Raw genomic sequence first — 27,974 nt, forward strand, 5'->3', positions numbered from 1 at the left:
CACCATATTGTGATAAATGCTTTTAATACCAGTGCAAGAGCGATAACTCGTGTTTTCTTGGTAGTGGTTAAACATTATTGAGACCATGAGTTTTAAATAGAGGACGCAATATAATCAAGCACCTTGTGACCCCGATTTTCATAGTCTACCGAAAAAGTTAGAAGGGCAGACATGTTGCAAAATTCATCTCTAGTCTGCACACTTTGTCTGGAAAATGTTTTGACCCACCGTTCATCAAAATTATTTCCATTTTTGTGCATTATTTTGTTCCAAGGATACGGTTTGTAGACACTGTAAGTAATTTATGCGAACAATAACATGATGCCCCAAGTTATAAAGGCTTGAATTTATAATCGTTGCACTTTGTGGTATCTGTGACTGTACATCATGCGGTGATGCTGAGGATAGAATGACATTAAAAGTCCTCATTCTGGGGCATTCATTTATACGCAGATTTGAGAACTTTGTTTGTATCAACTAGTTCTGACCATCGGGTGACGCCGAATTTAAATCTTAATTCAGAGGAGCTACAGATTTTTTATTTAGGTAATGGGGGAGCGTCACTGGCTCAAATTCGTGCGCAAGGAACTCGTTACGTAAGAGACTTGCGTCCAGATGTTGTTTTGTTACAAGCTGTATCAAACGACACATCAGTGGAAGACATTTTTCATGAACTTGCGGACTTTGTAATTTATCTCCGTGATGCGGAAGATGTGGAAAAAAGTAGTGGTGTTTCAGACATTGCATAGAATTCCCCCGACAAGACGTATCAGGTTTCATGTGGACACAGAGTGCAAGAGAGTTGATGAATTAAATAGACGCATGTCCTATTACTTGCAGAATGTAGAGGGAGCAGCATTCTTTCACCATCTGGTTTATCATAGGACGGTATTTCTAGCGGATGGGGTCCATTTGAATAATCAGGGAAATAAGGAATATTATAATAATTTGAGAGCTGTTATTGTTTCCTTGATAAAGTCTATCAATAATGGTGGGTACATGTTTGTGCAGCATTTATATTTAGTCTAACGATACATTTTTCAATTTTCATCTGTTTATTTTCAAAATCCACATATGCAGTAGTGATTTAATGCAATCTAATATAATGATGCATATAGCCATATAAATATTATATCATTTAATTTATACATTTATGACACCCCCGTAAAGTTGGGGTTGTTTAATTGGATCCTGTGTATTATTTATTAACAGCTTATTTAAGACTAACCATAAATTTTAGTTTTAGCAGGATTTTACACCCCTATATGGTCGGGGTTTAGTTTTAGCAGGATCTTGCACCCCTATATGGTCGGGTTTGAATTATAGCAGGTTTTGCACTCCTTTATGGTCGGGGTTTACTTACGCAATACCCTGCACCCCTATATGGTCGGGGTTTAATTTTAGCAGGATTTTGCATATGTATGGTTGAAGTTTACTTAAGCAGTATCTTGCACCCCTATATGGTCGGGGTTTAATTTTAGCAGGATTTTTCACCCCTACATGGTCGGGGTTGAATTCAAACAAGACGTTGCACCCCTATATGGTCGGGGTTGAATTCAGACAAGATGTTGTACCCTACCCCTATATGGTCGGGGTTTTATTTCAAAGGATTTATCCCCCTAAATATTGGGTTTCTTTAACTGAATATATTGCATAAAATGAATAAGATACATAAATTCCAATAGTGTTGAGATTTCTAGAGGTTTCTTATCTATGGAATTGTCAATGATGTAGATATTTTTGGAATTCTGCATATATAACCATCTCGCATTTATACAGCAGAATTTAAAATATAAACAGAAATGATATAATTTTAGACACAGTTATAATACACTCCACTGTCATTTATTCTTATCCGGTGAAGTATCATAATTTCAAATAAATGTAGCTGTAAGGTTAGCTAGAATTATTTTACCAATATGGAGTGGGCATTAAATGATTTAGATTTTAGAAATATCCAATGATATTAAACTTCATGGAGTGTATATTTAATTAAGAATTAAGAAATTCTATTGGTGCCTTCATTGGTCTTTAAGAGCTCTGAAATATTTTTATTGATAATGTTATTACATAGTGTATATTACATAGATGATTTTTTATTTTTACAGGAAAATTGGGAGACACTATTTGTAAACATATGCTAGATATTTTGCACTAGGTTTGTGTTGAACGTGGAATATCTAATGACAAGACCGCGGAACTCTCATCAGGTTTGACTCTAAGGGATAGAATAGAGACAATTATATCTATGCTTATGTGTTTACCTCAAGATACATTGACTGAGCTATGTTACAATCCCAGGATAGGTGTCTAGAATGCTAAACACAAATTAAGTAAAATAACTAAGAATAAAAGTAGATGAAGTTATGTAGCTGATTTTCGTAATCTTGAATATCCGCTCCCCAGCCAAGAAGGATAACTCTTTAAAAAAAAAAGATCATTTAATCAAGAAAGACTCAAATTAAGCTTGAAATTCAATCTTTTCGTGCAACAATTTTTATTCACGCAACTCAAGTTCTTCGTAGTCTAGAAACTGGGAAAAGTTGACATTTGTGTCCCATTAAAGTATTTAAAAAATCTTTAGATAAATCGAATTTCCTTCAACCTTGCTTTGTTAACCATGATATGAAATTTGAAGTGATATTTGATGTCTTCCAACGATAGCACATGCTTTTTACACTACAGGTATGTGTTATATAATGATTGAAAAAAAAAATATAAGAAAAATACCATTATGATATGAGTATTAATAACATGCAATTTTTTCCAAATTCCGGGATACCTATAAATGTTTATTCAGGTACCTTTGGCTAACAACAGGATATTATTGCATTCTGACAAGCAATCGGTCGTGCAAATAGTCAATTCTGCAAAAGTCAGACTATTGGTTAGAAACTTGTAGTTAATATCACTTATTTCACTATTATATTTAAGCAGAGTTCATTAGTTAGTTATTATATCAAATTAAATTGCAGATTCTATTTTGCATTGACAGTGGCTTCATTTTTGGGCTTTGGGTCCTCGTGCATCTCAGGTCAATATTGGAAACAATAAGTTTCAATAATTGATTCACACCTTTTCAACAATGTCACATTGGCATCATTAAGCTAGATGGATGAACAAATCCTTAACAATAGAGTCTGAACTTGGTACACCTAGCCATGGCCAATTTTTGGTACATTTCAATGGTAATCCCCTAACTACTAACGTGTTATTAGTTATCAAACCCTAATTGCAATACTATTCATTTCTGTAACATAAACAAATACTGTTTTAGATCACACTCTTTTCAGCAGCAGTATTATAGGGCATTCCTGAACAAATTATTAAACAATTGGGCAGGTGGAATCCATAACTATATATGCCTCAAACATTGGGGTGAGATTTGTATAATTAAAATATTATAGCTCAATTTCAATTTTGGCTTAAAAGTATTTCAATACATCTATCCATATAAAAATTTTAGTTTTTGTAGATTGTGTGTAGTCTGGGATATGGCATTCATAGGATACTGAGCTACCCAAAGTGACACCATTTGTCCTTGAGGAAAAAGCCCTCAATTTGAAAAAAAAAGGGTTTGGAGTCAGGGAAATTAGATTGAAGGAATTTGACTCTTTGTTTTAGAATAAATTTAAATGCACTCGGGTGGTACATTAAGGTTTCAAGGACCTGGGCACCTCGCCTGGATCATTATTGTTTCATAGTATGGAATGTTCCTGCTTATGCTGCAAGTTATTAGTCCAAAGTATGTCAATTATTTGGTCTGATATAAGTTTAATCCAAGATGAGTCTTGATTAATTACATGGAACAACTAACAAGTGTCTATTATACATGAACACTTATAAAATTTGAAATTTAAAGGTCAGGTGGGTGAAATGGAATGAATTAAAAACTAACATGTATACACCTAACACGTTAGTGGCGGGTGAACTTGTATAGACAAGTTCATTTGGCGGAATTCGGGGATTACTACGAATGAGGAATTCTCTCATGTCTGGCTCAAAACTCTGGGTAATCTATCCTCACTACTGGGGAGGATTAATTTGGGGTTACCTCAGCGGTACCTGAGGGACCAGCTTGATCTTTGTGGGTACCAAAGGCAAGTTTTGGGGCCTACCCCTGGGGGTATTATCCCCATGTTGTTGTATTCCAGGGGAGGCAGGTATAGAGTTAGGGCCCGAGTCAGAACTTGAATTCATTCATTTGATGTGGCACTCACTCTTGTTGGTACCAAGAGGTCTGTTCCCACCACAGTCACCTGTGGGGGCGCTATCGCGCCAAGGATCTAGGGAGGTCATCCCGGTAGGCAGGCAGTGATTCCCTGGGTTCCGCCGGGGTATTTACACCTATGTATGTTAAATAGATTTTGACAAATAGTCGCCACAAAATGTAATAATTGTTTCACAATAAATGTGTAAAATTAATATTTGTTACTATTCATTGCATCTGGGATTAAATGGGGCGAATTCAAAAAACATAGCATAATTTCTTAAAACTGTGTCTGGGCGAATTTCAAACGGGGCAAAATTGTTTGTAAGTGTGAAATGGCGAAAATAACCATGTTTACAGTATGTTCTAATTTAGTTTTTCACACTGTATCACATATTTTGAAATTCCACAAGTCGTGTTTTCAAGAAGGGAACTAATTAATGAAAATATATCTTTTTATTTACGTTTGTGAGTGATATTTTTTTTTTTGAGAATTATATTTTCTGTATGAAAATATCTTATTTTTTGAAAACATATTGACTGAACTCTTTATCTTTTTTAATTTGTTAATAAAACACTATAGAAAATCCCTCGTTTTTTTTTAGTTTCAGTTTTTAGTCATTTTTTGCACATTTAGTGCATATAAATATTTTAAAATCTTCTATATTGCAGATGAATTGAAAAGTGTGCATTAGACTTTTCTAAGAAGAACATGGTTCTTATATACCTACGATTGTATTTCGAGAATTTAACTCAGGAATTTCATTGATCTCAATATTAAGTAAATACAATTGTAAAATTCCCTCAACTTAAAATCTCTCGACATTTGTGGACCGATATAGTCAATCAAATTAAACTAGAAAGTTCTTTTTTTCAATGAAAGATAAAAATATTTTCATGTCACTAATTTAAAAGCACCGAGATAAATTTATGACATTTTGCGGTTCAAAACACCGTTTGTTCGAGGCATTGTGAATATTGTCCGATCCATGACTCATTTTAAAAAATAGTTTTTTTAATAATATTTTCTCAATGGACTTTTTCGAGAAGCACTGACTTTTACAGTCGACGGCTAACTTTTACACCAGGACCATATATGGAAGCTCTTTCGCAATATAAATATTTAGATTAAAAGTTAAATAAAAGGTTATTATAGGCCATTACAAAGAGCATATAAAGTTTTCTAGGAAGTGAACGGCAACCTCAATATCCGCAACCATCTCCCTTCCAAACTTAACCAATTCCTGCCTAATTTTCCTTCCGGAATGTTTTTCTTCCTTATTTGATTCCTTGAGAAAATGAGATTGAAAGTAGATACTATTTCTCACGAAATAAGTATTTTAAGTTAAGTTATTCTGTCTCACATCATCTCTTGTGTTAATTGTATACCGGTAAATCATGTAAGCACTCCTAATACCATACCAATACTCACTAATAAAGTTTCATTATCTATGATCAATTCCGTACCTCCATACATAACACAGGTTTAAATGCCAAAGTAAGCCGTCAACTGTAAAAGTCAGCGCTTCTCGCAAAAGTCCATTAATAGCATACAAATGTTATTCACAAATTTAAATTTTAATTACATACTACATTTTTAGCTCCATTTTATTAATAGTCGGTCGGTAGTGATATCGGTAGAACTGGTGGTAATTATGTAAAGTCTTTAAACTATAGCGAGTTGAAAGTTACCCAAAGCTTTAAAAATGTTGTCAAGATACACGATCTTGATATATTGACAGGATAAAAAATATCTTCAAAAACATGAGTACTTGAAACTTTTTTTACTGCAGTATGTACATGTACAAGTATGTACAAGCCAAAATAGTATCAAAATCTAATCAAAGTCACATACGTTTACATGATAACGGTTTTGGAATCCAGCTGTTGTTTCGACATGTAAATGATTCCTCGGTTTTTCCGACAGGGAACAGGTAACCCTTGTAGCACGTAGCTGTACACGAATCATTTGATTGGCATGAAATATGTGCATTATAAGCAACCTCCTGTTTGATCTCATCCACAGAACAGCACAAGGTAAGGCCTTCAAATAGAACACAATATTTTTAATTGGCCAACATGTGTTTATACAAATTAAACATTAATAAATTTAAATCAATATTAAACATACCTGCCAACAAAAAAAATGATAGGGTTTTCTTTAAAATCTTCATTTTTACCAGGAAGTATGTGTCTATGTATTAAAAAATAAATAACAAGCGTAGCATGAATAAACACGCTAGTGTCGGGTGACTTCACATTCTTTCCTGTTTACATTGCTGACTGTTCATAGTGATGACAATGAAGCTTAAAATACCATAATGGACACTCTTATGCATAGTGATTTAATGTATTTATACGTTAATTGTTACTCAATTTAGGAAATAACAGAATTCTCATTGTGTCACCTGCAAAGCAGAGCGACACCTAAGTAGCACTATACCCAGCGTAACGATGGACTATCTGAGAAACTTTCTTAACACTAAAGGCTCAACTTGAAAAGATGGTCTTGTTTGTTTGAGTAATACATTGAACCTAAATACCACACATTAATCATTTATATACATATTTTCTATATCTAAACAAGCTAAAGACTGACAACGTTGTCCTGACACTTAAGCTAATAACATAGACAACTTAAACGTCATATCTGGTAAAGACAAACTCTCATTTTCTAACAATCTAAGGTATTCTAACACTACATTCCAAGTAATACCATATTTAGGCAAACAGGGTTTAATGTTAAATACACCTCTCAAAAATCTTTTCACTAATGGATGCTGACCTACAGGCATGTTATCTACAATAATAAATCCGGACAGAGCTGATCGAGCTGTGTTTATTGCACTGTAACCACAACCCTCTGTCATCAGTGATGCTAAAAAATCTAACACATTAGAAATGTTCGGTATACAACTATTACACTGTACTTGACTTCTTTATGTACACATTGTATTGTTTACATGTGGAGCCTCTCCATGATTTCATAAGTACTGAAATTGATCTTTCTGATAAATCGAGTTTCTGGAAATTTTCCCTGAAACATGGCACACCATCAGATGAAGTTTTCTGGCAAGAGGGTGCACTTGTGCAGGATTGTTTTTTTTTTTTTAGCTGCAGCATTGTTTTGGATGGCTTCAGAACAAGTGGTGGTTTCACACACATTCTCAAGATGATTGGATACCAATTCTGTGTGTCCCATAGAGGTGTAACTATCAGGCCTTCGGCTTTGTCCATCATTTTTTATTGGCATACCCGGTCGATAATGCTAAATGGAGGAAAAGCATACAAAGACAAATTAGTCCAAGGAATTGTAAAGGCATCAACAAAAGATGCACCAGGTTCATTTCTCCAACTTACAAAATATTCTAACTGTTTGTTAAGTCGAGATGCAAATAAATCAATATGTGGTTTGAAATATACATTAGTTACAGTCTTAAAAAGTTTTTCGTTCAACATCCACTCTGTTTCATCTCGAATCATCCTACTCTCCCTATCTGCCACTACATTTTCAACACCTGGTAAATGAATAGCTGTTAGCCACATATTATATCTTTGCACAAAAGTCCATATTTCTCGAGCTTTATAGTTACATGCAGTTGATTTTGTACCACCCATATTGTTAATATATGCCACTGTGGTGGAATTATCACAATAAATCTTTACATGTTTATTACACAAATCAGCATGAAAACTTTGTAGGCCTAACAAAACTGCATGTAATTCCAAATAGTTAATGTTAGGCAAGTACTGTTTTTCTTCCATGGACCAATATCCTCCTGTAAAAATACCATTGTATTCTGCCCCCAACCTATTCCTGATGCATCAGTAGTAAGTGTTGCATTAATACTTGTTTGTGAATGGGAGCTTTGACGCCACTATTTATTTGACTTGACCACCATTTGAAATCTTGAAGTGCCTCTGCTGATAATGTCATTTTTGAATCAAAATTTCCCTTGTTCCATTTAAGGGCTACAGCTTTTTCTCTTTCAAGTATTTTAGTGTGTAATAATCCTAGAGGAATTGCTACTGAAGAAGAAATAAGGACTCCCACTAGTTCTGCAACTTGTCTGATTGAATGTGATTTGTTTGAGCAAAAAGTTCTATAAAGATTATTAAATTTCTCTATCTTCTCTGGAGTGAGGCTGATTGTCATTGATTTAGAATTCAAAACAAATCTTAAAAATACAATTTCATGTGTAGGTACAATCACTGATTTTTCTCTATTGATCTCAAACCCCAATTGTTCAAATAGTTCTGTTGTATCTTGTATATTTTTTAAACATTGTTCATATGTTTCTCCTTGTAAATAGGAATCATCAATGTATGCAACAGACACATGTCCTTTAGATCTAAGTGAAGCATACACAGGCTTCAAAAGCTTAGTAAAAAGCCTGGGTGCACTTGAAAGACCATTTGGTAAACAAGTGTACTGATAAAGGGTTCCTTTCCAGATGAATCTTAAATATTTTCGGTCAGAAAAAGCTACACTCACAGTATAATATGCATCACTTAAGTCCACAGAACCCATATAACATTCAGGTTGAATCAATCTTAAAGCTGTACACAATCTTTCCATTTTAAAATGAGCATACTCAGTGTTTTCATTTAGTTGTTTTAAATTCAAAATAACTCGATAGTTACCATCCTTTTTTGGACGTAAAAACACAGTCGAGATATATTCACCAGCAGAGTGTGAAGCTTTCTCCACAACCCCTTTATCAATAAGCTTTGATAACTCTTTGTCTAGAGCAACTGCCTCAGCAGCATTAAGTTTAGTTTCTCTCACTGAATATTGGACAGGTAATGAAGTAAACTCTAATGAATATCCTTTTACAGCATTAAGGATGTATCTATCTTGAGTGATAGATTCCCACACAGATAGAAAATGGCTTATCCGCCCGGCATGTTGAATGTCACCTACCTTCTCTGCTTCTGGTGGGACACAGATTTCTTTGTGTAGTTCTTCTTCGTCTCGTGATTGTAGTTCCGGTTGTAATGCCCCAGCTGGTAGTGCAGGGGTCCTCTCCCTAAAAAATTAGCTTTGGCTCGTTCCCTGAACTTAAGCCGAGGACTGAATTTCCATTTAGTTTTGGGATTTTTGTCTTCATAAGCTACCTTGTTGGCCATTTTGCTGTGTTCAGTAATGTTTTTCATTTTGTCAACCACATCATCACCAAACAAGTATGCAGTGATTTCAGTGTGGCTTGTGCACAGTTTCTTATATTCTTGTTTCAAGTTATTTTTGATACATGCTTTTCTGTGCAAAGAAAGTTCAGTGTTAGCTGAGGCCAACATGGCCACGCCATCGAGTAGATCTTTGGCCGCTTTGTTTTTGTCAAAATCATTGTTAGGTTTAAGCAAACTATCCACCACTTTTATCACCTGACCAAGTCCTTTCAAAAGGTCACGTGACAATTGACCATGGCGGTCATGCTTTGCTAGTGGGGAAGAGAAATAGATCAAATTCGGAGTTTAAGGTACTGTAAGTGCCGAAAAAGTTCTCCACACTGTGTATCAAACTGAGTTGAAGCTTTCTACGTGAGAAATTTGTAAGTTATTGCTTATTTGGAATTTTATATGATAACCGAGTAATTACTGTGTATGAAATATGGGACCGAGTCGTGAGTTGAAATCACAAAAAAGAAGGTCGGAGTCACAAGGAGCTGAAAAGTTACCGTTCCCCTCCGCTAATTTTGGTGCTGTAAACCCATTTAATGTACCGTTTGCTACTTGCCCAGAGCAAGTAGCGGATCCATTCAAGACTTTAGCGAGTCTATCACAAGTTGTAGGAGATATTAAGGCGAACTATGGGAGCAGGACGGTTTTGATGACAAGATCCAGTTTATTGCTCAGCAACAGGAAGACAATATAACAGAAATCGATACTTTAAAATCTGAAAATGCAGCTCTACGAAAGGACCTTGAGATGTTAAAATCTGTTATTATCAGACTCGACAGAAGAGTTACAGAACAGGAGAAAGAAATTATAGATTTAAAGGGGCGTTCCATGAAATACAACATACTGATTCATAATCTTGAAGAACAGGAGGGAGAAGTTCCCCGTATACTACATTTGTAAATGAACTTCTAGGGATAGACGGAATAGAATTTTCCAATATCCATAGAAATGCAGGTGACAGAAAACAAGGTGCAAAGCCGCGAACTATTACGGGTCGATTGATGAAATTCGAATACAAGGATCGTATTCTGAAACAGCAGAAAAAAAGAAGGAAGATGATCTTCAACTACCCTTCTATATAACCCCTCAATCGCCGGTTCAAGTGAACGAAACACGTAAGAAGCTGGTGGAGCTGAATAATAAATACTGGAGTGAAAACATTAAAGCGAGAGTTGTTGGAGACAAGCTGGTCTTCCCAAATGGGCGGTTTACAGGGATAAGGTAAAAACACCTTATACGGAGGAAATTCTACAACTTGACGTAAAGGAACAGCAGAAATTAGACGAAATTGAAGTTAAACGCTCCAACACTCACACAGAATCAGGAAAACAAATTAGTGCGGCTGCAGTGGAGGTTGAGACATACGCAAAAGTTCGGAACTTATATCGGAAAATTTCCATGGATCCAATTTATGGGCGCGCCAATCACAACATACTGATTTACCGATTTAAAGACAATTCCGAGATTATACATGACGGATACTGCGACGACGGCGAATTTGGAGCAGGGAGGAAAATGCTAAAAATTCTGCAGGATCAAAACTTTACAAATGTGTCTGTTGTGATATCGCGCATGATGGGCAAACACCTTGGTCCGAAACGTTTTGACATTATGGAGAAAACGCTACTTGATGCCCTAAAAGAACTACTGTAATTTATACAAGTGCGTTATAGTGTCCACAACACATTTTTTCTATCGAACATTTTGTGGTAAATCTGTTTTACACTTCAAAAGACCTTAGTGTATTCGATATTGGACTTAAGTAGAGTTTTTGCAATTTTCTTTTCCGGACCAGAAAAAACTGTTTTGAAATATTTTCTTTTTTAAGTGAAATTTCGGAAAAAGTAAGTTGATTTTCGTTTCCGGTTTCTCAATTACCGACTATAATAGTGTTTCCGGTATTGCATCGGCACAGAATTTAAGGTAAACAAAATAAATAATACTCTGATTTGATCTATGGAACTCTTTCAATTATGCATTAATTTTACAACTTTGTTTTGTACATACCTTTTTCTTTCTTTTTCTTTTTTTTTTTTTGTTTGTTTACACATTTTTTTCTCTTATTTCAGTCATTTGTTTGCATGTTTGAGTGAGGCTGATAGCGTGTTTGTGAGAGAATGCAAAAGTCATGTAGTTACATATTTCGCTTGGAGGGTGCTTAAGTTGTATACATCGGCTTTTGTTGATGAATGAAACTATAAAAATCGTAACGGTGAACTGTCAAGGGCTAGCAACACCTCGGAAACGACAGGATGTTCTTAACTACTATAGAAAAAAGGCTATTCCATTTTATGTCTGCAAGATACACATTTTACCTATGAAACAGAACCATTTGTAGAAGCTCAGTGGGGTTATAAATGTTATTTCAGTTCATACAAATCTAATTCGCGAGGAGTAAGTATTCTTTTTAACAATAATTCTGAATTTAAAGTCCACAAAGTGAAGAGAGACCAAGAAGGAAATATGATTGTTCTTGATATTACTATTGAAGAAAATATATTAACTTTGGTAAATGTATATGGACCAAACACAGACTGTCATGACTTTTATGAAAATGTTCGAGATACTTCTTTAGAATTTGATAATGAATATTTTGTATTATGTGGTGACTTGAATCTTGCACTTAATCCTGAAATAGATACATATAATTACGCAAATGTTAACAATCCAATGGCACGCGATAAAATGATAGAAATTATGGAAGATTTACAAATAACTGACTATTACAGAATTCTGAATCCAGAAAAAAAAGTGTATACTTGGAGGGAAAAAAACCCTGTTAAACAAGGCAAATTAGACTATATCTTAATTTCTGAAGGTCTATCCAATCTTGTTGAGGATTTTACTGTTAAACCCGGATACAGGTCTGATCATTCTATTGTTGTTCTAGAATTAAAATTTAATCCATTTAATAAGGTCATGGCCTATGGAAGTTTAATAACAGTTTACTGAATGACAAGATATATGTTGAAAAAGTTAAGGATACTATACAACAGGTAAGATGTCAATATGTACAAAACACAGATGATGCTGAAAATGACTCTATTTATATTGAAAGTATGGATGACAGTATATTTCTTGAAATTCTTCTCTTGGAAATAAGGGGAATAACTATCTCCTATTCCTCATTTAAAGAGAGAGAGAGAGAACAATTAGAGAAATCCCTATTAGAAGATATAGAAAGGTTAGAAACGGAGAATGATAATAATACAGATATTTTGGAAGAAAAAAAAATTCACTTGAAAATTTAAGAAAAGTTAAAATGCAAGGCCATATAATAAGATCTCGTGCCAGATGGGTAGAAGAAGGTGAAAAGCCAACAAAATATTTTTGTAATCTCGAATCAAGAAACTTTATTAACAAAATTATCAAAAGAGTTGAGATCGATGAACAATACACTGTTCATGATCAATTTGAAATTTTAAACCAAGTTAAATTTTTCTATGAAGATCTGTATTCAAACAGAGAGTCAGAATGTATTGATCTGGATCTAAATGATATTATTGACCCAGGTGAAATTAAAAAACTTGATGAAAAGACCTCTAATAATCTGGAGAATGACATTACAGAAAATGAAATTTTAGATGTACTTAAAAATTTGAAGAATAATAAGAAACCAGGAAGCGAGGGTTTTACTGCTGAATTTTTTAAATTCTTTTGGATAGATTTGAAATGTTATATTTTAAAAGCAATTAACTGTATTTTTGCAAAGAAAGAACTTCCAATTTCACAAAGACTTGGGATTATCTCTTGCTTACCAAAAGGTGACAAACCAAGACAGTTCTTAAAGAATTGGCGACCAATTACTTTATTAAATGTCCTGTATAAACTTATATCTGGATGTCTAAGTTTTAGAATAAAGTCTACTTTAGAATTTCTTATTTCTGATACACAAACAGGTTTTATTAAAGGTAGATATATAGGGGAAAATACCAGATTTATTTATGACTTAATGTATTATACAGAGTCAAACAATATACCAGGTCTGTTAATGCTAATTGACTTTGAAAAAGCATTTGATTCAATTTCATGGTCTTTCCTTTATAAAGTTTTGAATTATTTTGGCTTTGGAAGAAAATTTATTGATTGGATTAAGATCTTAAATACAAACTTTAAAGCATCAGTTTTACAATGTGGATTTTTATCTGAACAATTTCTTATTCAGAGAGGTTGTAGACAAGGAGATCCTGTTGCTCCCTATCTGTTTCTCCTTTGTGCTGAAGTCTTGGCGATTCTAATCAAACAAAATGAAGATATAAAAGGTATTATAGTAAATGAAAAAGAACACAAAATCTCTCAATATACAGATGATACCTCATTGGCCCTTGATGGTTCACCAAAATCTCTGTTTGCTGCTCTAGATACTTTGGATTTCTTTTCACAATTATCTGTGTTAAAGATTAACAGCTCAAAGACAAAAATTATTTGGATTGGTTCAAAAAAATTTTCAAGTCAAGTTTATCATCATTCAAGATGGAAACTAGATTGGGGATCCACAACTTTCACTTTGCTTGGTATAAATTTTTCAGTAGAGTTAGAAAATATTACTGATATAAATTACAAAATTATTTTGCCAAAAATTAAATCATTGATGCAACAATGGAATAGACGAATACTTACACCTATAGGTCGTGTTACCATTGTAAAAACTCTTATTTTGCCAAAACATACTCATTTATTTATTTCCCTTCCTACACCAAGCTATGATAAAATCTCTTCATTGTGTAAAGACCTTTTTGAATTTACATGGAAATCAAAGATTGATAGAGTTAAGAGAGATATAGTTACTCAAGATTATTTATCTGGAGGATTAAAGATGTTAAATGTGGAAATTTTCATAAAATCACTAAAATGTACATGGATCAAAAGATTGGTCACAGAAAGTAATAAACCATGGCTAGACATATTTTTGGGAACTAACGGTAGTGATGTTGTAAATGAATTTATGGATTTTGGTGATGCTTTCATTTCAAATATTTTAATGCCTCAGAACAATATTTTTTGGGGTGATGTTTTTAGTTCATGGCAACATGTTTTGAAAAATGTAGATCATGATGTACAGATGGAATACAAGGCTTGTTATATTCCTGTATGGTATAATTCTAACATAAAAGTAGACAACAAGAGTATTTTTATAGAAAATTGGTATAAAATGGGAGTTAAAAATATTGGAGATTTTTTGTCAGATGATTGTAGATTTCTATCAAAATCTATTTTCCAAGAAAAATTTAACATTTCCTATGTAAGCTTAATGCAATATAATAGCATTGTTTGTGCTATTTCAAAGTTTTAAAAGAATATGTCAATAGATAGAAAGTCTTTGAAAAAACATTATCAACCAAATTTACCTTTTTATTTTGAAAATATTTTTCATAATGAAAAATGTACACAAAGTATTTATAACTATATAAACAAAAATGATATAATTCCTACAGCAATTCCAAAGTGGAATTTAGATTTATCTCCTCATGGAGTTATGGATATTTGTATAAAAGATGTTTTTAAAGTTTGTTTTAAGACTACACCTGATTCTTCTGTACAGTGGCTACAATATAGAATTCTACATAGGATCCTCCCTGTAGATTCTTATCTTAAGAAAATCAATATAAAAAATACTGACTTCTGTAAGTTTTGTACTCAGGACACTGAAACTATACTCCATGTGTTTGTCTTCTGTGACCATACTGTATCTCTATGGAGGAATTTGAGTTTACATATATACAGAACCATTTCAAAAAGAGTTGGATTCAATGTCCATAATATAATTTTAGGTGAAATACCACTTACTAAAGATAATAGAATTAAAAACTTTTTGATACTATATACAAAACAATATATCTTTTCATGTTTATTACAATCAAAAATACCTACTTTCAGTGGTTTGTTAAGCTATTTGAAAATGAAACATAATATTGAGAGGTGTATGTTTATTAACAACTCAAAATTGTTTTACTTTGAAGAACAATGGATTTGGTGGAAAAATATGTTTGAACCAACTTAAGACAATGTGAACAGGTTTTTGTCATTTTTTTATATATATATATATATATATATATATATATATATATATATATATATATATATATATATATATATATATATATATATATATATATATATATATATATATATATATATATATATTAAGAATCAATTGATGATAGCTGATATAGATAATTTTATGAAGCAACCTCCATATTAAAGTACAAGTGGATGTATAAATGGGCGTGTGAGTGCTAAAAAATCCATTGTTATATTTGCTCTTGAAAATATTTTGATTTTTGTGTACAATGCAATGGATAATAAAAAAAAAAGTCCTTTCAATAGGGTTTTCTGAATTTTATGTACCTTAACGTCCGTCGATCTTGTAGTCTCGTTCATGAAGTAATTCCAAACGAAATTATTCACTCGAGGAAATTCCAACTTACAGTTCTCTGGCCGTAAATGCTTATCAAATAAGTCATTTTTCTTCGAATCCTCGAGTTTATTGACTAACAACTTATTTACTAAGTCTGCCAATTTAGTTGTCACAACATCTGATGTTTTCTCCTCGACAAGGTAGTTTGAAACTGCGAAAAGATCTTCCTCATGTTTTTCCGAGCCGCCATTTTTGTTTACTTCGACGTCATGTCCGCCCAAGTCTGAAGGCCCCGCCTCCTTTTGACTGACAGCGGGTAATTTTCCATGTGCGGTCGACTCCGATTTGCAGCTATTCTTGGCCTTTATGCCGCGTTTTCTGGAACGTTGTCGGACTTTCTTTTACTTTGTATTCCAACCGATTCCGAATCGCTTTCTTCTGCCGATTCCGCTTCCACATAAATCATGTTATTTAATGCGTCTAAAGATTTTTTCATAGCCATCATCGCCGAATTTTGATCAACCATGAATTTTTTTTAACATGGCTTCCGTAACAAATTCAGTGTTGTGAACATCTTGTTCGAAACTCTGATTGTCTTGCGTAGTTACGCAATCAAGTGCTTTCTCACTTGTATTCAAAGAACTATCGTCTACCCACTTATGGGCATCTGACGATGAATGTTCAATAAGTGCATCTCGCTTACGAGATTTCATTGCACTTTTAATTACATCTTGATCATGATGCTTGTTTGACTGTTCTGAAGATATCACTTATGCAATAAAATCCCCCAAAATGGCGTCAGAGCCTGAGGGACGCTCCTCGTCCATTGTGTAACACCGTCAATTATTTTACGGTACAGTTAAAATATCCTCTCAAATTTACCGCAAATGTTCCGCACTAATTCACTGTCCAACAGAAATCGCTAAATGTACTAATAAGGTCACAAAACAAGGTTTAAATCCACATAAAATATAGAGCGTAAAATTCCACGACTGATCGAATCTGGGTCAAACTTCGCATTGAATTCTGGGAATTGCTTTGCAATCTCACGTGATCTCGATACTGACGTATGCTGATGGAGAATTTGTTAATAAAGAAAATATTGTTAGAAGTGTATTTAAAAAAAATGGCATTTTCCGAGAAATACCCAAGGGCGAATAACATGAAAAGTAGGTCAGTGACCTATTTGAAAGTGAATAACAACTCTACAATTATATATAGGTGTACAGTGCAGGGAACTAATTTTGTTACATAAACCAGCATCAGCATAAGCATTAGTAGCATCAGGATTGAGCAAGCATCAGCATCAGCATTTAAAAAACAGCATTACCAGGATCAGCATCAGCAAGCAAAGGATAAAACCAGCATTGACCTACATAAAATCAGCATTATCCTACTAGCATCAGAAAATCAATGAGTTTTAATTCAGTAAAAAATTAAAAAAGAAAGAAAGAATATTGGTTAAAGTATTCACATTATTGATACATAGTGAGATATTATGATCAAATAATTGTAAAAGGCACTTTTATTGCTTTAAACGGCAATGCTGAAATTCATTATCTACTTCCGGTAGCATGATGCTACTTCCGGTAGCATGATGCTACTTCCGGTAGCATTGACCTATTTATAAAACAGCATCAGGATAAGGATTACTAGCATTAAATCAGCAAGCAAAGGAAGCATTCAAATCAGCAAGCAAAGGAAGCATTCAAATCAGCATCAATGCTGTAATAAAATTAGTTTCCTGCACTGTACTAAGTACAATAGTTGATTTTTCATTCTTATCAGTGGATTTTTTTTGTCAGCTGAGTAAACGTCATCCTTAACTATCATGCTAGTAGTTTATAAATAGTTGACCACTCTTAGATTTATTTACTTCTTTACTGAAGCTGCAAAGAAGGCTACACACGCGTTCCTTGGTACACTCTAGTTTGATATTTGCAACTGTTAATGCTGATTAAACGGTCAAAAACTTTACGGATGTTTGCAACCGTTAAATCAGCATTAATGTAATACAAAACGTACATCATTATGTACATATCTCAAAACGTACATGTACCTTAACTACTGAAAAATTTTCCAAGATATAACGCCATAGTAACATCAAACGTTCATAGGCAAAAAAAATGTTAGCATACTTTACCAGGGGTTTTAAACAAACTTCAAATGATGAAAATCTTATTTTTATTTGAAGACCAAATAATAAAAATATTAAGTTCTAACTGGTATTTCCTCAGAACTTCATTTAGAGAAGGAGTACAGCGTCATTTTAGGCATTATAAAAGTCGCATAGTGGTCCTTGAGTTATTGGAAAATTTTAATTTAAAGGGAAAAAGTAAAAAAAAAATTTCAAAATTACGTTACATACATGTATGTCGTTAACGATCGCAAATAACAAACAAGATGTTTGATCAGGCACTAATAGCCACACGTAGGTGTATGACTAAAATGTACTCATATTCAGATTTGGGTAATGCAGGAAGAAGCTACAATAGTTGTATAATTTACAACAACAAAAAAAAAGCCAGGGTGAAATTTGAAATTTCATACTAATTGTTGGGCTATTATTTACACACTGAATTGTCGACGGATTTTTCAGTTATTTCCCGATCATGACAAAGAGCAAACGGCGGGTGTGACCGGTCGGCAGGGGATGCTCACTCCTCCATGACACGTGATCTCAACTCCGATGTTTTGAAGGTCCGTGTTTGCTCTGCTCCCGATTTGTATTGTAACAGTTTTAATGGATTTGTGCTTGAATACTGTTAGTTATCTCCATATTTCATCATACAATTATTGCTGTTTCATTATGTTTCAGTTTAATGTAGACCACAACAATAAATCTACCTAGCTTGTTTGTGTCGTGCCTGAGTCAGTACACTCTTAACTTAGCTTGGAGTGTTTAAAAAGTATTATGTTGACCACGACGTAATAATGTGACAAAATCTTTATTCAACGTCGTATCTTAAAATAAAGGTCATTAGGTATCGAAATAATGAAATCATGACCGTATCAAATCTCCCAAACCCTTCTATTGAATGGGTTCATGACAAAGAAAATCTTGTTGAAATAAAAGAAAGTCTTGATCTTGGCTCTAACTCAAGGTTAATTACTACTGAAATCAATTAAAAGAAAGGAGAGACACTGATGTCCGAAATAATATATATGCTGATATACACAGCTTAAAGGTTTGCAAACAAAAGTGAAGCAATATTACCAGTGGTGAAAAATGGGATCAATGTATTAAATTCCTCAGTCACTGAAGTGTAAGAAGTTGTGGTTGTTGTAGAAGGTAAAACATCTCCATAACAAGACACATTTAACACTGCTGATAAATCAACTTGAGAAAAAAAGAAAGAAGCAGTAATATTTTTCTTTTGATGATTTTTAAGTTATGAATTATATCATAAGTAAATGAAATCAAGTCAGATGTGATGATTTATTTGAATGTATCGGGAAAGTCAACAGAAAGATATGATGTGTTAGATTCAAACGTTATTCCTTACTCAGCCTATTTTCGACGGTGATAAATAATAATACTTAAGATATAAAAAAGATATATCTTATTTTTTATCAATGTAATTGGCGTACCTGATTTAAAAGATAACCAATAATTTGTATTTGAAGCTATTTGTGGGTTATCGATCTTAATATTAACATCTGATCCGTGAGTAAGAAGCTGTTTGCCAGTCACCAAACAGTCACAAAGCAGTTCATTGGAATACTAGAAACACCAGCTTCAACCATAACAGTACTCCCACGTTATCATGATAACTTTGATTTACTTTGGTGATCACTATGACATTATCATGATAACTTTGATTTACTATAGTGATCACTATGACATTATCATGATAACTTTGATTTACTATAGTGATCACTATGACATTATTATGATAACTTTGATTTACTATAGTGATCACTATGACATTATCATGATAACTTTGATTTACTACAGTGATAACTATGACACTATAGTGATCACTTTGAAAACTTTGATTTACTATAGTGATCACTATGACATTATTATGATAACTTTGATTTACTATAGTGATCACTATGACATTATCATGATAACTTTGATTTACTATAGTGATCACTATGACATTATTATGATAACTTTGATTTACTATAGTGATCACTATGACATTATCATGATAACTTTGATTTACTATAGTGATCACTATGACATTATTATGATAACTTTGATTTACTATAGTGATCACTATGACATTATCATGATAACTTTGATTTACTACTGTGTTAACTTTGAAACTTGATTTACTATAGTTTACTATAGTATTTTTGTTAGACTTTACTGGCAACACAAAACAACACCAATTTTTAGTCAAACAACAGGTATAAAATGCCCGTAGCATTACTGACATAGCTCCTCGTCTGCTCGACTGACTAAATTCTGTTGTTATACTAACCATATAAGGAAAGCATTACATAAACGTACCTGTCGCGGAGTTCAGGATACTAATAATCCACAAAACAGCATTCCTTATTTGCCTCATTTACATGGATTACTGGACGAAACAGCTGTTACAAAATTCTTACTTAAATATGATACCACTATGTTACATTTTAAAGTCCTATATTTTTGGTGCGCTTTTTAAATTAAAGAATTTTAAATATTATTTTCCTGGGTTTTTTTAAAATTTAATATGATCTTAAACCGTTCCAATGAGACAGCTCCTTTCATGAGATGGATAGACTGGTTACATCATTGTCATGTTGTAAATTTTGAACCTACAGCCATCCGGTAAATTCAAAATTTACAGCATGACATCATACTACACAGTATTATCATTGATATGAGTCTATTAAGCAGTCAACCACTAGAGGGGTAAGTACTGATCCACAAAAACTCGAGCCATATTGACATTTTAATGAATTAACTAGTCTGAGTTTGCAAGAAATGTTGGAAACAATATCTGAGTTTGTGTACTTTTATAAATTGCTATGTTGCAAGAATTGCATTTTCAAATATAATATGGGCGTTTATTGTAATTTAAATTTTATATCGTCGGCAAAATAATGTCTTAAATTTCAAGGTTGTTCAACACAATGCATACATGTATTTTAGTGGTTCTGCCTAAAGGATAGGAGAAAGCCTGTTTATTTCATATACTGTTTACAGGGAAATTTTCTACCCCGTTTTATTTTCGCCCCTTTCGCCTTACTCACAGATGGGCGATTTTAAAACGTTGCGAATTCAAAGAACATAGTATCATTTCTTTAATCAAACTGTGATGGCGCGAATTTAAAAGGGGACAAAATTGTTTGCAAGTGTGAAAGGGCGAAAATAACACGAGGCAAAAATAACGCTGTATACGAGGGGTGATCAAAAAGTTCGCGAACTGATTGAATTGCTTCCATAAAAGAAATAAAATAAGGTTTCAGTGTTCATTATTTTTAAAGTAGTCTTCTCCGATTTTTATGTACATCTGCCACCGTTCTTCCCATGCGCTAATCACGTGATCTCCGGGCTATCACGTGACATGCTCCATAGCGTTCTGTTCACAGAAGCTTAAAGATTTTTCCAAGTCTTATATTTCTTACCATGAAAGGTTTTCTTTTTCTTTCTTTTTTTTTCTTTTTTTTAATAATTCCTTTACACATTCTGCTATTCCATACAACATATGTATAAAAAAATCTAAAGAAGGTGTATTTTTTTTATTTTAGAGAGAGAGAGAGAATGTTGGAGGAGGAGAAAAAAAGGGTTGCGTGCATTCATAAAATATTATACACCTATTTACTGGCTATGAGGACAATAGCAAGTTTATCGTTCCCCAAGACAGCAACTATTTCCCGAGGCGCAGCCGAGGGAAATAGTTGCTGTCGAGGGGGACGATAAACTTGCTTTTGTCCGAATAGTCAGTAAATAAGTGTTTTATTATACCGAAGCAGTCTTTACTTGTGTTACGTCACAATCTGGATAAAACCAGAAGAGTTCCGAGATGAAAAGCGAGGGAAACAGAATGCTGCCGGTGAATACTTTAATGACTATTTCACCATGGGCAAATAGCACAAAAACTATTCCACGGTAGGGGCTGTTTGGAAAAAAAAATAGCAGGTTTATTTGTCATATTTTTATATAGAAAAAAATCTACAGAGGTATAATAAATGCACATATATATCTGTAAGAGTCATTGAAATAATTGATTCCAACAGTTCCAGCAGGTGTCAAACATATTCTTTTCACCTTTTTTATAAGCAATATATTTTTGTGTTTCATAAAATGTATTCATAAGCGATATCGCAGCAGTTACATGAAGTGTTGTCCCTGTGCACCTCATTGTGTAGATATAATATTTAAGCTATAGAAAAAGATTACTTGGTATCTTTTTCTTTTCATCCAAGAACCCCAAAATGAAATTGTTTTTGTTATTGATATTTGAAGATTAGTTTTATTTTCAAAGTAATCTTCAAATTCTCTTAAAAATGTTGTACACTATCACACTCTCAAAGCAAATGTTCAATTGTTTCTTCTTCCACCTGACAGGATGTACAATTCTTATTTTCTGTGATTTTGATTTTAAACAAATATCAGTTTGAAGCTAGAATTCTGTTCAAAATTCGATACTGAAACCATTGCAGTATACAATTATTTGTAACTTTAAAAGGCAATTTAAAAATCATTTTCAATTCTTTGTCATTCAATTGTTTCATTCAACTTTCTTTTACCAGTAGGTTCTGTGCTATTTTGATTGAGAAGATTATAAAATTGCCTTGATTTTTTGGCATTCTAGAAGGGTATAATTATTTGAAATAACCAGAGGGTTTTTTGATTTTGTAACATTTTCTTCAAAATAAACTTTTTTCATAGATGCCTTAAGAGCACTAATAACACTCATGTATTCTAAAAAATTAATTTTCACTTGAGGATAAGTATCACAAACGGATTCATAAGTCAGGAACAAACCCTCTTCATTAATAAGATAATAAAGGTATCTGATATTAGAGTGATACATGGATTTATTAAAAATTATTCCCCCCCCCCAAGGATGTCGGGATTGTAAAATAATGGAGTGTTTGCTGTTACTGTAGTTGGGTTTTGTTTATGATGTTGCTCAATCCATTAATCAAATACATCAACCCAAAATTTGTTTTCAGTGATTTCTTTATATTTTTGATATATTCAATTCCATACGTTGTAACTATTTTTAGATCTAAATTTGGTATAAAATCATGCAGACCTCTATTTGACAATAAGAGTTGTCTCATCCATAATAATTTTAAAGAAGATATAAAAGCCTTTACATTTATCATCTTTAATCCCCCATCTTCATATTTTTTAACAATTACATCTTTTTTTATTCTATGTTGAGAGTGGTTCCACAAGAAGGAAAAGAACACTTTATCCAATTCTTTATAAAAGTTGTCATCTGGATTTGGAATTGCCATAAAAATATGATTTAAAAGAGGCAAAACCAGTTTTGATAACAGTAATTTTTCTTATTGGTGTTAAGTGTCTTCTCCCATTGATGCAAGATTGATTTTATTCTACTTAACTTCGGCTGAATATTCAGTTTAGACATGTTTTGAAGTTCTACATCAAAATTAATTCCAAGTAATGTGAATTTGTTAGTCTCCCACTTCAGATTAAAATCTCTAGAAAGGATATCCTGACTATATTTTTTGGATCCAATCCATACTGTATTAGTTGTCGAAACATTAACTCCTAGTCCAGACATTTCAGAGAAATGTTGTAATACTTTAATTGTTTCTGAAAGTGATTCCTTGCTACCATCAAGGATAATTGAGGTATCATTCAGCTAGTTGCGAAATTTTCTTTTCATTATTACATACAGTAATTCCTTTAATACTTTTGTTTTATTTGTATAGCTAGAATTTCTGCACAAAGGAGAAAAATATACGGTGATAAAGGACCACCTTGTCTACAGCCTCTTTGGATATTGAAGGATGCTGAAAGATTGCCACCTTGATTAATAGCTGAAGTAATGTTATGATAAAATAATTTTACCTATTTGTGAATATCATGTCCAAACTTGAAATAAGTTAAGGTCTTTTGTATAAAATTCCATGAAACAGTATCAAGGCTTTTTCAAAGTCAATAAGTAGTAGAGGACCAGTGATTTCTTCTTCTTCTTCAGTATACTGCATTATATCATAAATTAGCCGAGTGTTTTCCCCTATATACCTGTTAGAAATAAAACCAATTTGATCAGGATTGATAAGTTTATCCAAATAAGTCTTTAATCCATTTGCAATGGTACCAGAGGCTTTTTTATATACAGTATTTAAAAGTGTAATTGGACGCTAGTTTTTAATATATTGTCTTAGTTTTTCTCCTTTAGGTAAAAGTGTAATAATTCCATATCTCTGTGTGATTGACAGACTATCATTTTCATAAGCATAATTAATTGACCTGATTACAAAAATTCCAAAAGACCTTAAAAAATTCTGCTGAGAACCCGTCAGAATCAGGCGATTTATTTGCCTTCATTTTGCTGTTTTAGAAGCCTCCTGTACAGTAATTTTACCGTCTAAAGACACACGTTCATCTAAAGATAACTTGGGATCGAATATCTTTGAAATTTAACTCAGAATTTAGATCATATTTATTTAACTCATTGTTAGGTGTAGAATATGTTTTCATAAAATTGCTTTGTTTCATCCAAAATTTCAAACTGGTCTTGAGTTATCTGCCCATTGTCTTTAACAAGTTTGGGAATTAGTACAAATATCATTTCTGCTTGAACTTTCAGTAAGGCGTGACAATCTCGGCGATACATAATTAGCGTCTCTCAAATGGTGACCTAGATTCTCATTGGTTAAGAAATTAATAACATTAGCAACTTTATATTGTTGTTAACAAACAATGAGATGACATACATGTAAGCCTCACCTCTTTACTGTAAGAAACGATGTAATTGGTTCCTTGCGTCACTCGACGTCTGAGCCATTTTTACTCCATGTGTATTTCACCCTTGAATGAAAAGCTGTGTAAATTTCAGTATTGATGAGCTAATCTGGCAACCAATGAGAATCTAGGTCACTATTTGAGAGACGCTAATTATGTATAGCCGAGAATATCACGCCTCACTGAAAGTTCAAGCAGAAATGATATTTGTACTATTAAAAATTTTTGATTCTAAACCACAAAAATAATGAGATGGTTTTCCCCTTCTTCCACCCATTTTGATCTACTTCTTATATACATTCCTTGAAGTTTGTATTTTCTAAGTTTTTTTCCAATTTTTGCTTTTTCCCATTTAGTTTCTCCACATTGTGCTCAGAAATATTTTCTTCTAATACCTTAATTTCTTCTAATAATTCTTTTTTCTTCATGACTTGTTTCTTTTTTTATATATGCAGAGTATGAAATACTTTTCCCTCTTATTTCCATAAGTAGAGTTTCTAGAAATAACTGATCATCAATGATAAAATATAGATTTTCATCTAGAATAGTATCAAGATTATCAAGGTCATACACAGGAAGTGCATATTGCTTTTTCACATTTGAAATAACATCTCTGATACAATCTAGGTATTGCTTATCACCAAGTAAGGAATTGTTAAATTTTCATAAGCCCCTTCCCTTTTTAAATCATTTAAAGTTATAATCATTACCATGAAAGTTAATTATCATAACAAGAACAGTCCATGTGTGGTAAGGATATCCTTTCCCAGAATGAGCATGGTGACCATCAAAACCCGTGTCCTCTAACTTGGGAGCGTCGTTTACCTAATGTGGATAAAGCAAGGGTGCCTTCTTTTTATCATATCAGGCATCAGAAATGCTTAAAGTCTATAGTAAACAATTTTTATAAGGATTAAATAATTATTTTATTGTTAAGATATTCAACTATTTTTCTAACTGTAATTTTGTGATCTTTCATAACAAATTGCTCAACTAAGGACATCTCTCCCCCAGCTTGAATGAATGTCATTCAATGATGTATCATACTCTATTATTAGCGAAGAAAATCAAAGCGGAAATATTCATAATATAAAATAATAAAGTGTAAGTAATTCCTAGGTTCGTTAGAAAAAAGTTTCAAATACGGATAAGTAAATACACATACTAGAATTTAATTAACAAAAACTCCTCCAATTTCTTAAAAGTATGTAATAAACTCTGTGTATCCATCCATCCAGCATTTTGTAAAATAAAGATAAATTAATCTGTTACATAAACTTGTGGATTCATGTTAATCGCCAGCTTAAACGATAAATTTATATACTGTAAACGTATTACATCAAATAAAATTTTACAGCTGCCAGTGCATATATGTTCAATTTGGTTAAAAACACAGAAATAAGCACAAACTTATCAAGGTTGTTCAACACAATGCATACATTTATTTTAGTAGTTCTGTCAAAAGGATAGGAGAAAGCCTGTTTATCATTAAGCTACTGTTTACCTATATTTTTAAGATGCTGCAAACTTCTCTAAAACACTTCTGACTAGATAAATCTATTTAGAGGAACATAAATTTAAAATTTCTTGCAAGTGAGCGCCTGCTCTAGAAAATAATAAAACTTGTGAAGACTTAATCAGCTTTTTATAATTATACGGTCGTTATAATAAATTTGTTTTTAAATACAACCTATCTTGGGTCTTATTTTGTCTGACATGTTTCATACCATTTGTTAGAACATTGCTTTTATACTTTTTGACTATGGAATTCTCTGTATACTTAATCAATACATAGGGCTCACCGGTGTGACTTGATCACTCATCCCACTTATGATTTTTCCAGGGATCTGTGTTTTTAATCTGTTCACGCTTCGTTTTGTTATAAATAACTAGATTAATTTATGAAGTAAATCACTGTTCGTTACCTTCACCCTTTACAACTAACGTTACTGTGTTTAAAAGACGTACAAGTCAGGATTTTCTTTGAATTCAACACGGATATTTAAAAAAAAAATGATTTTTTAGAATTTTTTAATATACATTGTAACATGTATTTATATGTTTCAAATATGAGTATGTTTCTTTTCGACATAGTAAATATATGAATAATCTGCATTTGTTTTTCTCAACCACTTTTTTCAAAGTGATAAACTTACAACCAATATATTTAAATACTGTACATAGGGTTATTTCCCCGCGTTATTTTCGCCATTTCACAGTTGCAAACAATTTTGTCCCATTTTAAATTCGCCCAGACACATCTGCACTTAAGAGATCTATAACAAAAAAGATAAAAAGATTACTTTGAATTTGCCCACTTGCAATAAAAAGGAGAAGAAAATTTCTCTGTATACAGTAGTTTGTCTGAAGAAACCAACATTTTCACTTTCACTCAAAATGCGTCAATATTTTAGCCCTCAAACTAGGTATATTCGTGTAAAATATTTTCCTCAAACTCTCTGCTTTACAACAATTCCTCAAATTAAACTAGTACAAAATTAATCATTCCAGAAATGAATGTCACTTCAGTCCGGGATCTATCATTATTAGTGATTATCCGTAGATTGTCATACTGACTTTACTCTTGTTTGGAATTATTTTGGAGGTCATATTGGATGATCTCAGGAAATCTCAAGAACTCCAGGGTACGTTTGACCAAAAAAAAAAATATCTAACATAAGCATTACAATTTTCTGTAGACTCTCAAAAATCGTCATGTTTTTCCCCGAAGAATTAAAATGAAATACTGAAATGATAAGTATGTGAAATGTTTTTGCAATGTTATGAATGTTAAGATAACATTTTTTTAAAGTTTAGTGTACTTCTGTTGTTTTTAGTAAAAGCAACTAAACTTAACATATACATGTACATGTAATAGCGTGTTAGTCCAGAGGACATTTGCTAAAAAACAGTGTTAACTTATATGCTCAACTTTTATTAACTTTTATAATCAAAGTTTTAATATATATATATATATATATATATATATATATATATATATATATATATATATATATATATATATATATATATATATATATATATATATATATAATACACAACTCATCCCAAAGAGTTAACATATTGTTCATAAATAAGTTTCTAAGAAATGAAAGACGTTACCATATTGTAAACTCAGAATTAACGTTAAATAACTATAACATAAAACTCTCACTGCCATTAATGGTAACTTTTACAACTGATCTTGGTGAACCTTGATTAGTTTTAGTCGATCTGAACTCCGACTTGGAATTATGCTGTTTACTTGGCTGTATACCATTTTGTTTGACGTCTCCATTGTGACCATGCATGTCATGCCCATGTCTATCCCT

General features: G+C 32.7%; 1 long non-coding RNA gene and 1 pseudogene across 1 annotated transcript; one reads left to right on the forward strand and one right to left on the reverse strand.

Annotated features, from left to right (window-relative positions):
- Positions 1 to 230: 230 nt before the first annotated feature.
- LOC133176454 (uncharacterized) lies at positions 231 to 4,425 on the forward strand. Its single transcript, XR_009719458.1, has 2 exons — positions 231 to 991; positions 2,109 to 4,425. It is a non-coding gene; the product is annotated as an uncharacterized LOC133176454 (long non-coding RNA).
- A 2,266-nt stretch (positions 4,426 to 6,691) lies between these two features.
- LOC133176395 (uncharacterized) lies at positions 6,692 to 16,576 on the reverse strand (annotated as a pseudogene).
- Positions 16,577 to 27,974: the final 11,398 nt, after the last annotated feature.

This window comes from Saccostrea echinata, unplaced genomic scaffold, assembly GCF_033153115.1.
Source record: "Saccostrea echinata isolate AGI-Se365-2 ecotype Australia unplaced genomic scaffold, CSIRO_AGI_Sech_v1 ptg000075l, whole genome shotgun sequence".
NCBI lineage: Eukaryota > Metazoa > Mollusca > Bivalvia > Ostreida > Ostreidae > Saccostrea > Saccostrea echinata.